Source organism: Globicephala melas, chromosome 5 (assembly GCF_963455315.2).
Source record: "Globicephala melas chromosome 5, mGloMel1.2, whole genome shotgun sequence".
Taxonomy (NCBI): Eukaryota; Metazoa; Chordata; class Mammalia; order Artiodactyla; family Delphinidae; genus Globicephala; species Globicephala melas.
Window position 1 is genome coordinate 99,217,720 of NC_083318.1, and position 18,153 is coordinate 99,235,872.

Genomic DNA, 18,153 nt, shown 5'->3' on the forward strand with positions numbered 1-18,153 from the left:
GTGGTCTGAGATGCTGAAGATGACCCCAAATGATTCAGTTCCACAGTCATTAAAACTATTTTTCATTTTTCCTTCTGCTCTTTTTAATGCTCCCTAAAGGAGGCCTAGAATCCTTTTTTTAAATGTAAGAGAATTGTCCCAAACTACCTAACTGTACTGGCCTGCAAAACTTGTTTCACCACACTTGGCGCATTCCAGCTTTCAGAGTGGACTACTATTACTCCCCATACGCCTTTAAGCCCCTCTTGGCCCAGGCTTAACTGGCAACATCAAGTGCAGCAAGGATTCATTAGTTGCTTTTACCCAGAGGATGCTTAAACACAGCACTCAAGCCATGCCAGCAGTAGATCTTTTTGCTTCTTTTTTATTTCTCAAAAGGGTCCTGATTGGGATCAACCATACATGTAGTGTAGGTAGCTAGTCACTATCACATGACTTGGAGGGTGACAGTAAAGGCCTCCCATGGCCCTAAATAACCCCTATCCCAGCCTGCCAAAGTAGCTAAATTTACGGAAGAGAGGTTTGATTACAGGGAGCTACTAGGGTCATTAAGGAGGTTAACAGGTATTTACCAAATGTGTGTTATGAGCCCAACACAACAGGAGACCAGGCATGGCCCATGTGACCAAGGACAGGGGCCAGAGTTCACCAGTATCATTAAGATAGAAACGCAGTGCTTTAGATAATTTTAATATCTAATTTATTTTTAGTAAAATGTAAAGTATTTTCACATCTTCACACTGCTCATGCAAGGGGCAGCAGGGTGTAGTGGAATGAAGGGCCTTGGGGGAGGTCTTCCACTTCCCCTTCCAGCCTCATTTCTGAGCATCCAGTAAGCCAGCCCCTCTGAACAACCAGTGGCTCCCCAAGCTGCCCAGCGCTACGGGCTGCAAATACAAGGATGACTACACAGTCCCCTGCCCCCAGGCCACTCACTGACAATCAGGAAACAAGTGCAGCACCAGATTGGTACAGGGATTAGGAAGCTTTGAAGGGAGGAAGCTAACCCAGCACGGAGGGCAGGGGGAGGGCAAGCAAGGAGGAAATGACCCTGGGCTGAGTCTTCAGGGGCGTGGAGTCTTCCCACGCGGCTGTGGTGGCGTGCACGGGGCAAGCAACCAAGGCATCCAAGCCCTGTGCGTGCAGGAACCAGAGTTTTGTGGTGCTCAGAGCACAATGGGTAAGGCAGTGAGTGGTGAAGGATGAGCTGAGGAGGAGGGCAGGTGCCTGGCACAGGGATGACTACACTGTAGCTGATGCAGCGCCGCTGAATGTCTGGTTCCTCGTTTGGCATTTACGCCAGGGAAGTGTGCTCATTGCAAATACTGTAGAAGGTACACATCAGGAAAAAGAAGATGAAAAGTGTTCAAAATCCCACAGCTTAGAGATAACCACTGTTAACATTCTCATGTACAATCTTTTATATATATGTATGTGTGTTTATATATTATACATACGTACCTATACTAACAAATATATTTTTCTTCAAAAATGAAATCATTTAAAATGTGATATATACCCACAATGGAATATTATTTAGCCTTAAAGAGAAAATTCTGACATGCTACAACATGGATAAACCATCAGGACATTGTGCTAAGTGAAATAAGCCAATCATAAAAAGACAAATACTGTATGAGTCCACTTATATGATGTACCTAGAGTAGCCAAATTCATAGAGACGTAAGTCAGTGGCAGTGGCGAAGGGCTGGGGGAGAAGGGGGAAACAGGGAGCTATTGTTTAATGGGTACAGAGTTTCCGTTTTGTAAGATGATAAGATTTTGGAGATTAGCTGTACAACAATGTAACTATACTTAACACCTCTGAACTGTATAGTTAAAAATAGCTAAGATGGTAAATTTTATGTTATGTGTTTTTTTTTACCACACTTAAAATAAAATATATAAGTAAATAAAATATAAAAAAGAAAATAAAATATAAAAAAGAAATTCACTTGATAAAGCTATTGTAATACTTTTTCCACTTATTTTTGTGATCACCTTTCCATGCAAGATACATACTCTGCCATCAATATTTCAGATAACTGCATAATAGTCTATTGCAGAGATCTACCTTAATTTATTTAACCCAGGATAATTACTTTTTAGGATGGAAGAAACCTGCAAACACTTGGCTGATAGGAAGCAGCCAGTGACACTTGGCTGATGGGAGGGAGCCAGTAAAGAGCAGAGAGAGATTCAAGACCACAGAAGAGAGAGGAATATTAATAGAGCAAAGGTTCCAAAGAAGGCGTGAGGAGATGGCATTCGGGGCTCAAGTAATGGGCTAACCTTAAACACGGGGAAAAATGGATACCACATCCTCTGAGGAAAGGAAATGAAGATGGGTATGAATAGATTTGCATGTATAAAGAAGACTTTGGGAAATTGAAGAAGTCAAGAGATGACATCTTAATGAAGATAAAGTGGTAGAGAAGTAGGGTATGAAAGAGTTGGAAGGATACATAGCTATGTTCAGAGAATAAGACACTGAGGTTAAAATTTCTGAGGTGAAAAGGTACCAGCTGGACGAGGATCTGGGTGGAGGGTTGAGAGTGAGTAGCTGTGGTTTAGTGCCGGAGAACTCACTGAGAAGGTATCTAATGATTTTGAGGCCAGATTCATGGTCAGATCATCTAGGATGCCACCTAGACGACTGGAGTAAATTGGAGTCTTTTTGTTTAAATAAGAGGGGTCCACTGTCTTTCATGTGCCCATTCCCCTGTCCATCTGATCCTGGGCATGCCTGTGATACTCTGGTAGTGCATCATCAAAGTGCATGGGTTGCCTTGCCCACCTGTGATGCTGCCCAGCTGACAGAGTATGATAGAACACCCGGTAAGCTTTGTGAAAATGTCTGATTTAACTGATCTGGGGTGCAGCCTGGATTTTTACAGATTTTCAGATGATTCTATTGCACAGCTAGGGTTGAGAACCTCTGCCGTCTGGCTCTTTGCCATTTTCCCCTGACTTGTGGCCAAGTCAGTAGCTCATTAAGCACTTCTTCACCCCAATGTCTGCCCAAGCCCTCCATGGGCAAAGGTCAGTGGTTGTTTGAACAATCCAAGGGGAGGGTGCTATCCCTTAGGACTTAATAAAAGCCAAATCATGCAGTTAGCTGTGAGAAAACCATAGCTGGGTGTTCAAGCAAAAGCCACGCTGTCCAACAACCACACATGGCTATTTAAACTTAAACTAATCCAAATTTGAAATTGTTTTAATTAAAAGTCCAGTTCCCCAGCTGCACATTCAAGTGCTCAGTAGCTAGTGGCTGCTGTACTGAACAGTTCAGAGATAGAACCTTTCCATCACCATAGCAAGTTCTGTTGGACACTGCTAATACAAAAATATTCTTTTCTTCTGAAAATAATCTGGGTGCTTATATTCATTTTCTTCTCATCATGGGCAAAATGAGCCACATGGTATGCAGAGGGTGAACACACTGCATCTCTGGTCATTTTTTTCTCAGATGACTGATGGTGACTCTTCACCCCTTTTCGGGAAAAAGAACAAAGAAAGGAATTCTATGCTATCACGAACAAAAGTTTTTCTGAACAGTCCCATCTATGTATTAGGGCAGCAGTGGCTTCCCGACTTTTTTGCCTGTGTGTGACAGTAAAAAATATATTTTCTATCACAACCTTGTATACAGATATACAGGTATATAACAGAAATTTTTTTACACATCAATATTTATCCTTACTACATGTTTTGCACTTGGATATTTTATAATTCTATTATATTCTATTTTCTGTTTCATTAAAGAAAAATAAACCTACTTAACAGTTCTCATAGCTCTGGTGGCCTATAGCTTGAAAAACCACTACCTTAAGATAGAAGTTGCCCACACAAAACTGAGACTCAATTTCACACTGTAGAGTTAATAGCCAGCTAGATAATAATTAATAGCTAACATTTATTGGGCACTTACTATATGCCAGGCATTGTGTTAAATGTTTTACATTCATTGCCTTATTCAATTCTCATAGTAACTCCATAAAATAGTTATCCAAGAACTATGAAAGGGCTGAGATTTTATTTGCACAAGTTAGCCTACCACAGTTTCCTGGCTGCTGGCAGAAGACGCAAGACTTCTGGGTCAGAGACAAAGGACTTTATCACAGCAACAGCAGTAGCCAGAGTATCAGCATTTCCTTGCACTAGTTCCCCAACTCCAGTTCCTGTAGGGCATCAAAAGAGGGCCATGTAACTCCTGCACATGCAGTGAGTAGCATTAATGGAGAGGAACTCAGCTGCAAGAACTTAAATCTATTATATTGGATATAAGCATGCCTGCTCTCGGCTTCTGAGGGCAACACTATGTCTATCATCCAAGACCATTTACTACACAAACACCCTTAAAAAGACAGTTTAGATTGAAAGGGCAGTCAGTGCCTCTCTTTGAAAAACCTGTTGAAATGCATGGGGCGCATGGAGAACTGTCTCCCAACAGTAGGTGCCTTACTTATCCCCATTTTGTACACGAGGAAACAATGACTTAAAGAGGATTAAGTAACTTATTTAAGGTTACACAGCTAGTGATCCAGGTCTACATGACACCTAAGCCTAGGCTGATACCACCTTCTTTCATAGCCAATGGACAGTGAAATAGGAAGAGGGAAGAGAGCTGTCATTCATTTAGTCATTCAGGTATGAAATTTGTCCCTACAGAAAGCAATTAGCCACAGATAATTTGTAATAGACCATTTTTTTTCACATTTTCTTCAAGAATTCCATAGGAAGAGTATCAAATGAACAGGGGTTGACAAGCTTTTTCTATAAAGGGCCAAAGAGTAGAGATTTTCAGCTTTATGGGCCACATGGATTCTGTTTTAATTGCTACTCAGCTCTGTGGTGGGAGTGGAGAAACAGTCACAGGTAATACATAACCAATGGGCATGGCTGTGTTCCAATAAAACTTTATTTTCAAAATAGTTTGCTAACTCCTGTTCTCAGATAGCCCAGTGGGATACCCAAAAAAAAAAAAAAAAAAAAAGGCATAGTAATTTCTACACACAAAAACACCAATGATTTAATTGGAAAAACAAGGTAAACAGGCAACAAGCAAGCAAACCAGGAGTTATATGAAACTGAAGCGAACCTAGGTTCTATGTCAGAGTCCTGTTAAGTCAGCCTGGATAAACAGTATGTCAAGAACTAATGTAAAATATTCATGGACTAAAGTAGAATGGAGTCTACACATCATCTCTCTGTGATCACTGTGGTCATGCCAAGACTCTAAGAAACAATGTGACTTCCAAAGGCTTTTTCTAGCTCATAGATGCTCAGTAGGGGAGCAGTTATCCAAAACAATCCTCTTTAATTATCCGTGTGATGACATGAGTTAAAACCTATGTTATGAATAAGGGGGAAGTAACAGTGAAAAAAATGTTACTCTGGGCCAGGGACCATTCTAGGGATTTCACAAATATTGACCAATAGCTAATAAAGAATACCATTTCTGAACTGCCAAATTTATGGCTCTGCAAGTGAACACTCACTTGGGTCAGTGGCCTGATCTTAAAAAAAACACAATGTGCCACTATTTGACCACAATGGTATCCGTCCCCCAAATCAGTTACTGGAAAATTTTTGTCTTTATTTTTACATGCATACATATATAATCAAAATTTTGTTTATTCTTCTTTTTCTAATTCCTTTAGGTGGTACGTTAGGCTGTTTACTTAAGATTTTTCTTATTTATACAATCAAAATTTTGGTATACAAATGGCAACCCACTCTTTTTCATATAATCAATTTTTATGTCACATATAAGCTCAGATTAAAATGGAAAAACACCAATCAAACTGTCATAGAAAAGACAGCTTTCTCAAGAACAATTCTATTAGCTGCTAAAATTACAGGGAGATAAATATGGTTCTTGTAAACACTGTGCTGTCATTGACAAGACTGGCAAATTTTTCAAAAGGACATACTTTTGAAGTCTAGGCTACATGGGAACATAATACCACAAGGAAGAAAAACTGTCACCTGTAAATTAATATTCCTGCTACTGCATGTAGATATATTTTAGTTACTAGTGTTTCTATGTAAATACACTTTAAGTTTTAGTGAAAAGTAGAACTTAGAAATTCCAGGAGATATACTCCCATTGAAACTCCAGGACAATTACATTACAGAATTCTAATTCACAAACACTCCAAGTTAAGTAAAAAATTATATTTCTATTTGGATTGCTTTACAATGGTATCAATATCTCTTAATTAACACCTTTTCACTCATGAATCAATAGAATAAAAAATAATTTGAAGACTATTTTATTAACCAGCCCAGTTAAAAAAATACACCACCTATTTTAGCTATGTACAGTTCTAATTTATGCTTTAAAACTTCCAATTATTACCATTTAAAATATTTCTTTGGCAGCTAAGTCATCATAAGTGTAAAAAAACCCAGGAAGATATCTACTTTGTTAATAAATGAAATATTTGATGAATAATAAGGCTATGCTATTTTTGGAGACATTTATGTTTACATTCAGTTGAAAACCATTATAATTCATTATAATTACTTCATTGTTACATAACACCATTTAAACTACAGGCTAATTTCCACTACTGCCATAGTTAACCACAATTACTTCCTCTTTTTTTTTTTACTTCTTAAGCTTTGTCTACATTAGCCTAAAAGTATTACATGACTTTCAATGTTTTGTCAAAGACACTTCATCTCACTCCTTTGCATTTCACAGAGAGTCTGTATCATGGTCCTCGGATATGGATGGTTCTGAAGCCTTGAGCAAAATCTGCATATCTTATGAATTTTTAGTATGTTAGACACAGCCTCTGTACTTGTTAAAGAAGGAAAGTAACCATGATGACAAGCTGTTGCCTTTTTTATTCTAACTGACAAAGTCTATGGACAAGTGGTTGCTCACATTTAGTTTGACCTTTAAGAAAAACTGAACTCTACTTCCAAAATGAAATCAGTTTTACTTTCCAGATTGCACTGGGTCGGGGCAGGGAGACTCCCAGCCTCAATTTTAAGACATCTCCTTTTATATGAAATTCTTGAAGCAACATTGTTTTCCACTTATCATATTGAAAATAAATCATGAAGCACTAACAGGCAGAAAGTGATTTTGAAAAACAAATAATTTAGAATGAAGTAAAAAGTGGGGGATTTATGGGACAAACATATCTATTTAGACTTTTGTGACTATTTGCTACAAACCAGTATGCAAAAGTTAGGAATTGGTCAGGAGGGAAGGAAGACTGAGCTCTTAGCCTCTGGGACATTTGGGTTTCTTTGGGCCCCAGGCTGCCTGTCCAAGGGCATTAGCCTTCAGAGGCCACAGGCTGGCAGCAGTGAGGTCTCTTCCAGCCTAAATGTGCAATGACTCCTCTCTCACTCATCAGGCCTCATCTTACACAGAAAACAACTGTCATCAGCTCACTTCCACACTTCTGCAATGCTGTACAATGTTTGAGTCTCACGGGTCTGCCGATGTCCATCTATGTATCACTGTTGCATTGCAATATGGGAGCTGAAATTGTTGAACTTGTGGGCTCGGTCAGCAGACTGCCCAGGTTCAGCATTTAGCATGGAGTCCTGTCTTAGATCGGTGTTTCCCAAAGTGATTCTCAAGCCTAGTTGCAGAGGTAGTATTTTACATCATGATCCAGTATACACACACATTTATATAATAAAAAACGAATAATGACCAAGTTTATATAGTGCTTACTGTACATGGAGAGTTAGAATTGGAACCCAGGGGTCCTGTTTCTGTCGTGCTCTTGACCACCACTCGCCACTGCCTCGTGGCCTTGCACTTGCATGCATGGGGGAACCAAACCGTTTCATCAAACACTAGTAACCCTCACTAAGAGGGATTCACAGTGATAACTCCTATTCTATTATATATCCCATCTCATTAAAAAAAATGCTGATGCTAACCTGTTAAATTGATTTCATAACTCAGGACACATGCTTTGAAAAATATTATGATAAGTGTTGTATGAAAAATTTTTTGAAAAACATCAACAATAAAAAAGCGAAATAAGTATACGTATCTCATCTTAGAGACTTTACTATGCTATAGTGCATCGTAAATCTCAAAAAGAAGGCGGGGCGGGGGGTGGGTGGTTAAACGGAATAGTTCCTAAATTTACTCAAGCATCTCCATCCCCTCGTGGAATGGACACTAATTTGGGAAATGTTATCCGATAGTGTTAACACCTTAAGGGCAGAGACAATTTGGGGGTTAATTTAATTTATATTTTAGTATGCACAAACACCTTTGACAAATTTCCAAATAACTGATTTAGGGAGACTCCTTCCTGGAGAAGGTGAACGCCCAGGACCGCAAGCTCTGGCCTGGGGAGAGGTATCCCAGGTACCTAGGCTGGGATACATAGGTGAAGGAGGGTCACTCACCCAAGAAATATGAGAGACAGTGTCTTGAGAAAAAGTCTAATTAAAAATGTGTCCCTCTTACAAGCAGCCCATGCAGCTCAATATCAAAAAAACAAACAACCCAATCCAAAAATGGGCAGAAGACCTAAATAGACATTTCTCCAAAGAAGATATACAGATAGCCAACAAACATATGAAAGAATGCTCAACATCATTAATCATTAGAGAAATGCAAATCAAAACTACAGTGAGGTATCACCTCACACCAGTCAGAATGGCCATCATCAAAAAATCTACAAACAATAAATGCTGGAGAGGGTATGGAGAAAAGGGAACCCTCTTGCACTGTTGGTGGGAATGCAAATTGATACAGCCACTATGGAGAACAGTATGGAGGTTCCTTAAAAAACTATAGATGGGAATAAAGACACAGACCTACTAGAGCACGGACTTGAGGATATGGGGAGGGGGAAGGGTAAGCTGTGACAAAGTGAGAGAGTGGCATGGACATATATACACTACCAAACGTAAAATAGATAGCTAGTGGGAAGCAGCTGCATAGCACAGGGAGATCAGCTAGGTGGTTTGTGACCACCTAGAGGGGTGGGATAGGGAGGGTGGGAGGCAGGGAGACTCAAGAGGGAAGAGATATGGGAACATATGTATATGTATAACTGATTCACTTTATTATAAAGCAGAAACTAACACACCATTGTAAAGCAATTATATTCCAATAAAGGTGTTAAAAAAAAAAGCAACTATAGAGCTACCATATGACCCAGCAATCCCACTACTGGGCATATACCCTGAGAAAACCATAATTCAAAAAGAGTCACATACCACAATGTTCATTGCAGCTCTATTTACAAGAGCCAGGACATGGAAGCAACCTAAGTGTCCACTGACAGATGAATGCATAAAGAAGATGTGGCACATATATACAATGGAATATTACTCAGCCATAAAAAGAAACGAAATTCAGTTATTTGTAGTGAGGTGAATGGACCTAGAGTCTGTCATACAGAGTGAAGTAAGTCAGAAAGAGAAAAACAAATACCATATGCTAACACACATATATGGAATCTAAAAAAAAAATGGTTATGAAGAACCTAGGGGCAGGACAGGAATAAAGACGCAGATGTAGAGAATGGACTTGAGGACATGGGGAGGGGGAAGGGTAAGCTGGGACGAAGTGAGAGCGTGGCATGGACTTATATATACTACCAGATGTAAAATAGATAGCTAGTGGGAAGCAGCCACATAGCACAGGGAGATCAGCTCAGTGCTTTTTGACCACCTAGAGGGGTGGGACAGGGAGGGTGGGAGATAGACCCAAGAGGGAGGAGATATGGGGATATATGTATATGTATAGCTGATTCACTTTGTTATAAAGCAGAAACTAACACACCATTATAAAGCAAGTATACGCCAATAAAGATGTTAAAAAAAAGTGTCCCTCTCAATGGTGAAAATGATGGCTTTAATGAAAGCCAACTTAATTAAAAAATTGAAACAACATAGTAGATGTTAAATAAAATCCCATTCTAATGGTTTTACTAAAATAAAGGTAGGTTATTTTTTAAGTGGATTTGTTCATCCCTAGGGGCTGGGCTAGGTGGGAGGGTCTGGGTTGAAGCCTAAGGGAAAGAAACCAGACAAGAAGGGCCCAAGGAAGACAGAGGCTTCAGCCACTCCTTGAGGGGCACTCACTTGTCAGACTTTTCATAGGGTCTCTGTGAGTGCAGGAGAGGTAGGGGGGCTGCTTGTACCTCATCATCAACTTCCTGCCCCTCTAAATCTCCCTCCCTTTGAAATACTGAAAAGTGCAGAAACTGACTCTAAGAATGAATGATTCTATAACGTGCAAAAGAGCAAATAATAAAACAAGTTCAAGAACACAGACACATGGGGCCAAGCATCTAAACAACTCTGGGTGATGCTTATTTTTGTGGCTAGCAGACATAAGGAAATTAAAAAGGGAAACTATTTTTAGAATAGAGTTGAACTTCAGCATAACACACCTTCTTCAGAGTAACTGCAACTATTTTTTCATAATAACAGGGTTACAAAGTGAAATCTTAATTCCTAGTTCTATCAATGCCAATCTCCACTTTCTTCTGATTAAGGATAATTGTCATTAAGTGCTATCTCTGCAGGAAATGGGTGGAGAGAATTTAAAGCTGCACAGTCCAGTATGGTAGCCACTAGCCCCATGTGGCTGTTTAAATTAATTAAAATTAAATAAAATTTCAAATTCAGTTCTTCAATTACGCTAGACATATTTCAAGGATTCAAGAGCCACATGTGGCTCATGGCTACCATGTTGTGCAGATTATAGAACATTTCCATCACTGTGCGAAGTTTCATTGGACAGCATTGATCTAGAGAAAGGCCATTCACAGATGCTAAAAAGAAAATTGTTCATTTCTCCCTTCATCTAAGAGTTCCAAGTGCTACCTAGCAGAGCTGGTTTGACTCAGAATACCATGGGGTTGAATTTGAAGGCTACTGCCAAAGATTTCATTATTATTTCAAAATATCATTGCAGTTGGCCAGTGTAAAATCTCTTTGCATTAAGACTTTCCATAGCCACAAGTTATCTTTCAAAATCCAAACATGCTAGGAAATGATATTTGGTGATAATAATAACTTAAACAAGTTCCACTAATTTATGAGCTAGTGCTTAGAGCAAATTATGAAAAAAACAACATAAAGATATATGGCACCATCAGCTCCGGGAATTAAAGTTTATAGTTAAAATAAGTAGGGATGCACATCTGTTGTTGCCCTTAGGATTAAGAAAATATATATTACACACCTGGGTCTTTTCCTAGCTTTTTCATGAACTTAGATTCTGTAACATTTGGTCTTTGTATCACATTTTGAGAAATTTCGCATATATATCATTTGAGCCTCACACAGCACCTAATCACTGTTATAGTGTGGATTCTGAATGCTGTAGATTCTTCTTCTGAAGGGGAAGATTGAGAGGTAATACATTATCTTGTCAGTGTCTGTTTGCTTAATTGTTTACTGAACTGATCCCAAGTGGCCGGATTAGGTTGAAACCAAATGGCTAGGATTGCAGGGGCCAGCTAGCTTTTCATTCTTCATGACTCTAGGCTGCCCTGCTAATCTGGCCACTGTACTGCAGAGGTGTGTCTAGGTCACAGGGGAAACAAAGCAGGAGGACACACACACTTTACACACAGGAGTGTAAAGTCAAGTGCCGTCACTCTTGACGAACACAAAGCAGATAAAGTGAGTACAAGAAAACCCTGCAAGGTCATAGTAAGCATGACTGTGGTATTTCTAGAACAAAGCCTAAACGTAAGGCATTACTATGTTCATGCAAAAAAAAAAAGAAAGAATTACTCCACAGAGTAAACTATCTCCCCGAAAGCAAGCAACCTGTAAAAGGCATTTGATGAGAAATACATGAGTTAAGTAATTGCTATAAGGATACTTTAAGGTCAATTTAAATAATACAAACAAATTTCCTTCAGCTAATGGCAGATTATAATAAACATGCGTTTCCCAAACACTTTAATATGTTTGTTCAGTGTCATAACATCTACCAACTGTCATTATTGTTAGCAAAACTTATTTATCATGTCCAGTTTTTGAACTTCCAACTTGGAGAGCTTGCAAAATATTTATTAAATACTGTATAAATAAAAGACACCATTAAAATTCTTATGCTTATGCCTTGAAGATTAAACTCACATTTCTAGCTCATTAAAAGATGGTAGCTATAGTTAATCATAGAAACATGGTGTGTCTGGGACGCACAGAAGAAAAAGTTTGGGATTATTTAATGCACGAGAGCTGAGAATGTAAAATTCTATGATCTGCAAATACCACACATATGAATCTAACAATTTTTCCTTGAAAACTTTAAGTAGGTCAACTTATTAACTGTTACCATGGAGTTTATACATCCACATTTGCCTATCTTTTTAATGAACTGCAGCCCTGAATGGAGTTACAACCCTGAATTATTAAAAATCTGCCTTTGATTCAAGCAGAGAAATGAAGAAGCAGAAACTAATATCACAGTTTAGGCTGTGTTATTGTAACAGATCCAAGAACTTTTTTTAAAAACCCATGTTATTAGTATATGTGGTTGCCTAACAGGACCTCTCCTGGTCTCCCACAGGAAGTGGGACCGGGTTCACTCCAGGAGAGGGGTTTCCATCCCAACTGGGCTGTGTTCTCACATTTGTAGTCACAGTCCTTGGCTCAGCCGTGAAAGACGGTCTGACCGGAATAAACCTGACCAAAAAAATCAGGGAAGTGTTTGGGATATAATAAAGTGCCGTGGAGGTAGGGGTGGACGGAGGAGAGGCGTGAGTAGAGAAAAAAGGAATATGAATTTAGAATGGGAAAAACCCTCTCGTTCTTCATTTGATTCGTTTAAGGAGGAGAAAATCACTCGACAAGGGCTCTCTCCATAACCCAAAGCTAATCATGCTTTTATTGCAGTGGATGGTCAAACAGCCTCGGTCGGTCGCCCACTCACCGGCATCTCGCCGGAGAAACCGAAAATCCCATTTCTTCCCAAGTGTGCACCCAGGAGAGGAAAGCGAGATTGTTCATTTAGAGCGGAGAGCTGCGCACAGGGCAAGGCAAGTTAGTGCCTCCCTCCCGGCTCCCCTGCTGCCCCCGCCAGCCTGTCTCGGCTAACGGGAAAGTGAACGGCGAACGGCAGGGAGACCGGGAGGCCAAACTTGGGGTCTTTTCCGAGTCCCCCGACAACAAAAGGCCTGGGTATCGGATGGGGCGGCGGGGGGCGGAGGGCACACCTGTCAAAGACGGGATCCGAACCGTAGCGGGCGGGAGGCGCAGGGGTTCGGCTGACGGCACTGCGGCGGCGGCGGCGGCGGCGGCGGCGGCGGCGGCGGGGAGTAGGCGCGCCGGCCGGGACTCCGAAACGCCGCCAGCCACCGCGCCTCGCTCCGGGAGTGCACCCGCGGGGGCTCGGGAGGCGGCGCCGAGCCCGCGGCGCTCCGGGGTGGGGGCCGCCGCCGAGCAGGGCTCCGCCGCCGGGAAGACCCCGCCGCCCGAGCCCCGCTGCGGCTCCCGCAGTCCCCTGTTCTCCGCCTCCGGGCTGGGCGCGGAGCCGAACCCCATGCCCCCTGGCTGCCCGGCGGCCCCGCGCGGAAGAGGGGACGCCGCGCCTACCTGCTCCGGTGCGGCGGGGCCGCTGTCGCCTGGCGGGGCCGTGACCTGAGGCGGCGGCAGCGGCGGCGTCGGCGGCAGTCGCGGCGAGGAGGGCGCTTCCTTCAGGAAGGGGTGGGATCTGCCCGCCCGCCGCGCCGCGGCCCGCCCCCGGCTTATTCTGGGGTCCCGCTTCCAGGCCTCCCGGGGAGAGTGACCCCCCTCCACACCCCCGCGGGGCCTCCGGCTTCCACCACCCCTCGGGACCCCGCATAGTTACCCGGGGCTGGAGCCGAGCGGGGACGGTGGAACCGCTTCTTTCCAAAGCCTTTGTGAACGCGATTGCCTGGTGCTCGCTCCTCACTCAACAAAAGGAAGGACTGAATCTGGGATCCTCCGCCTGGTGGTTATTTATTCCTGACCTGTTGTAACCTGCTGGTCGGCTCCCTTCTGTCCCCACACCTAGGGTTTTTGCACAGAGCAGCTAAAACTCATTTTCGTGCCCACTGGCTGAATGCAGTTCTCCGCCGCTCAGCGCTCTCCCGCGGTTTTCTTTCATCGTGAAGAGCAAACACAGGGCCAACTTCTGACCCTGGCAATGAGCGGAGACTCCAAGGCCGCCCTCCCAGCGCCAGGTTGCTCTCTTCCTGCCAGTGTCTCGTCTGAGTCGGCTATAAAACTGTATTCATCGGCATCTGAATAGCTTTCCCCACCGCAGACCGCAGCCAATCAGTGGCACTATGTCAGTGACCTCTGGCAGCAGCGTGGATCAAGGCTATTTTTATCTCACGCTCACCGTTAACTTCTCTTCGAGACGCAGCCTTCCGGGGCTCCCACTGGAGGACCTCCTTTATCCACCTGCCTTAGGCTGACCTCCATTCTTTTAGGCCCCCCCCACCACACCTGCCTCTTCTCATCTGCTGCCTCTCAAAGCACACGGTTCAAATTCTCCAATTCAACATTCCAGAACTCTTCCTTCCCCCACGATGTACTATTCCCCCATGATACACTATTATGTGTGTATTGATATGTTTTTACTGCTTTTTCCTGGCTACTAGACTGCGAGCTTCTTGAGGCCAGGGACCTGGCCTCTTCTGTATACCTTCCCTTCAGGTTAAAACATCTGGTTAAAACAGCAAAAATAAAAACTTTAATCTAGATCCTCTGCTGAATTTTGTGGAGGATAGCCTATGCCCATTCTTTCCGAGGAGAGTGACTACTGCTTTCATCAGATCCTCAGTGATCTGTGACTTCCCAGAGCTAAGAATTGCTTGAGGCCAGTTGGTGAATGAACCTCAGCTCTGAGGTGAGGACCGCCCCCCCCCAATTCCATCCCTTCTCTACCATTCATTTCTCTCTGTGATGACTGAAAGCACCCTCTAGCTACACCTGCTTCCAGTCCATTCTTTAAAAACTTCTGGATTCATACTATTATGAACTTAACTCTGTCTGCGTACCTGAATCACCAGTGGGAGCTTTAAAAAATACAAATGCCTGGATCTACCTCAGACCCCCTAAGTCAGAACCCGAGAGCAGGGAGTGTTGAGCAGAGAGGAGCGATCCAAACAAGGGTATTTTTACAAAGAGTCACAGATGATTCTGACATGCCCATGACTAAATCACTGCCTTTCTTGGGAGAAGGGTTCCCTATTTGTAAAATGTCCTTACTTTTCCTTATCTTTATGGAAGGACTGAGAACCCTTGCACTATGTTAAATTTATTTGAATATTTTCATTTTCACGCAGAGCCAGGCCCACTTGTGCTTAAGAAACAAACTTGAATTTGTGAAGATAGAAGGCTCGGTGCCATTTGTCAGCAGCGCTAAATCATCGTGACCTTCATCTCTAAAACGTCCATCCAAATAAACTCAAAGAGTGGAATAAATTACATTCCTGACAGTGATATTGACAGCTGAAAGATTATGTTAAAATCCCAGCCACGAAGGAGAGTTGGTTGTTATAAACAGATTCCATTAATGTCATGAGACTTCTAGTGAAGCTTCAAGAGAACTGAAGACAAACTAAATATAAGTTTATCCATGCTTTGATTTTTCTTTTATTGGTCTTGGTATCCCATCCGTTAAAATTCATCCAGGATGTACTCAGTACAATCTTAGATATATTAAATCATGTATGGATGTAAGAGCAAAATACTCTTCTGGAGCTGGTTCTCTTTTTAAAAAATGTATATAAAGATCTATCCTGTATTCTAAAATGATCTGTTGACAATGTTCCAAAATGCTTCAGGCTTTGAGGAAAGGTACAAGTACAGATCAAACAGGGTTTAAGACCTGGAAATAGAGGCCAGCCACAAACTTGGTGGGTAGGGTGGTGATCAGTACACAGGGATAGAATCATTCCACAGGATCACGATGAGGCACCATGATTCTGACACCATGGTGATCTACCAAGTCCACTGACTTAACTCACAGCACAGGTATCCCTCCATCTGAGTAGGGGTGGTGGCTTTTCTGATATAAGTGAACTTGTCACCCAACTGAAACCACTATAGAACATTTAGAATCACAAAGAGATTCTATATTCTCTCATTTTCTTTCTCCCTGCAGCCACTTTATTGTTGTTTAAGATTCAAATCAGTTCCTTTGTTCAACTGGCAAAGCAGACTTGAGAAGCACAACTCATAAATAACACTCCTGGGATTCTGGGAATCCCTGCTGCTGGTCCAGTTGCAGTGAATCTCGTTGTAATAATAATCTCTGTATAACAAAATAATTCCCAGCCTTATCCAATCATTACCAAGCCTTATCAGTTGAATTATCCAATCCAACTGATGTTCCATCTCTGGTGAGCAGCAAAAGCATACAAAGTTCATTGAAATGGCATTTGATCTCTACCAACACCTACCTATTAAAGAAAACCTCACGGGGTAATTGTAAAGTAAACATTTAACAGGTTGTTAAACGGGAGCTATTATTTTATTTCCATTTTGACAGGGGCCCCAGATAATGGTTGCCAACCACTCTCACATTCCAAACAAGTTGCAGGACCACCAAGTAGGGCTTGCAAAGGAGTGTTGCCTGAACTTTCACTTGCTTTGACGGTATAAGGTTGAAGTGGAGGCTGCCGGAAGTGCTGTGGATGAAGAAGGGTTTCTGTGGAAGGAGGTGTAGGTGTTCTAAGAGACCCCCCTTATGCAGCCCCCAGGGGGAGGGCGAAGGGTGTTCTTCTCTCACCTTGAGTCTGATGAGAGGGACTTCAGGCCGGTCTCTCGGAGAGCTTGAGATGTGTCCCCTGCAGTTTGGGAAATGCCATGGACCAATGTCTGGCTCATGCCTGAGAAATCTAAAGGGCCAGAGTTGGTAAAAGTGGCCTGAACACAGGCGGGTAGGGACTCTAGTAGGGGAAGTAATTTACTTCCATGGAAGACAAGTCTAAGATAGTGAGACAGACAGTGTGGGCTTGACTTTGATCTACCCAAGAGGACTGCTTGGAAGGGCAAAGAGACCTCAGCAGATAGAAGCCAGAGGTATGCCTCTGGATGCCCCGGGTGCGGAAGAATCTAAGGCAACCATCAATATGCAAAATGAACTTGCGTGGGCCAAGGGGTTGGGTGGTGAGAGATTGCCCAGCAGGGTGCTGGTGGCTCCAACAAAGCCATGAGATAGCACCAGTGATAGGAAGTGTCAGCTCCACGGCCGCAGGAAGCCATGCCCACCTAGAGCCAGCTTTTTGCCTCCTTAGCTCTCTCTCTTTCCCACTTTAGTCCTGGAGGAGTTAGACAGCCTCCTGTTGTGAGAGGAGGGGAGAAGCCAGGCTGCAGAAATACAGCGAGAGCCTACAATTACGCGCCTTTGCCACTGAAGTGTGGGCTTTTTATTATTACACTAGACCAGACGTATTAATTACTGATATAAGACTATTTTTGACTACCAATAACCAGAGGCCTTTTGTTTTGTTTTGTGTTTCTTTTTGAAATTGAAGTATAGTTGATTCACAATGCTTCAGGTGTACAGTAAAGTTTCAGTTATACATATACATGAATCTTTTTCAGATTCTTTTCCAGTATAGGTCATTACAAGATATTGAATACAGTTTCCTGTGTTATACAGTAATACTATTTTATATATAGTAGTGTGCAGATGTTAATCCCAAACCCCTAATTTATCCCTCCTCTCCCCCTTTCCCCTTTGGTAACCATAATTTTGTTTTCTATATCTGTGAGTCTCTTTCTGTTTTGTAAATAAGTTCATTGTATCATTTTTAGATTCCACATATAAGTGAGATGATATGATATTTGTCTTTCTCAGAGGCTTTTTTATTATTTGAGAGTGACCTCAAAAGTCATAGCTCCTACACATTAATTTATTCAAGGGGTGGGGAAACAACTAGCCCCACAGAGCAGGTTTGAACAGGCATGACAGGAATATAGAGCTGTTTTCTGATTATACCATGAGTCCCGCCGGGTCAACATATCAGCTATATATTCAAATATAATGCATTCCCTATTATACCTTAAAACCTCTGGGGATGTGTCAAGCTGGCATCTTACCTGAATTACAAATAAGTGAAATGTGTCAAGAAACTCCCTTCATGTGTAATAAATTATAACTTAAGCTTCCCAACAAGAAAGAAGTAAGGATACTGGATTAAAAGATCC

The 18,153-nt window shown here is 42.2% G+C and overlaps 1 protein-coding gene across 4 annotated transcripts in view; it reads right to left on the reverse strand.

The window, feature by feature from the left end:
- Positions 1-14,387, reverse strand: part of TMEM150C (transmembrane protein 150C) — a 76,120-nt gene extending 61,733 nt beyond the window's left edge. The window contains exons 1-2 of one of the 4 annotated variants that reach the window (XM_060299561.2): positions 13,817-14,387; positions 4,058-4,181 (exon numbers count right to left, since the gene is read on the reverse strand). The gene's annotated coding sequence lies outside the window, so the exon portion shown is untranslated. Of the gene's footprint in view, positions 1-4,057; positions 4,182-13,560; positions 13,671-13,816 lie in introns of those variants that run through there. The other 3 variants (XM_060299562.2, XM_060299559.2, XM_060299560.2) reach the window with 3 other exon arrangements.
- Between the last annotated feature and the right edge of the window lie 3,766 nt (positions 14,388-18,153).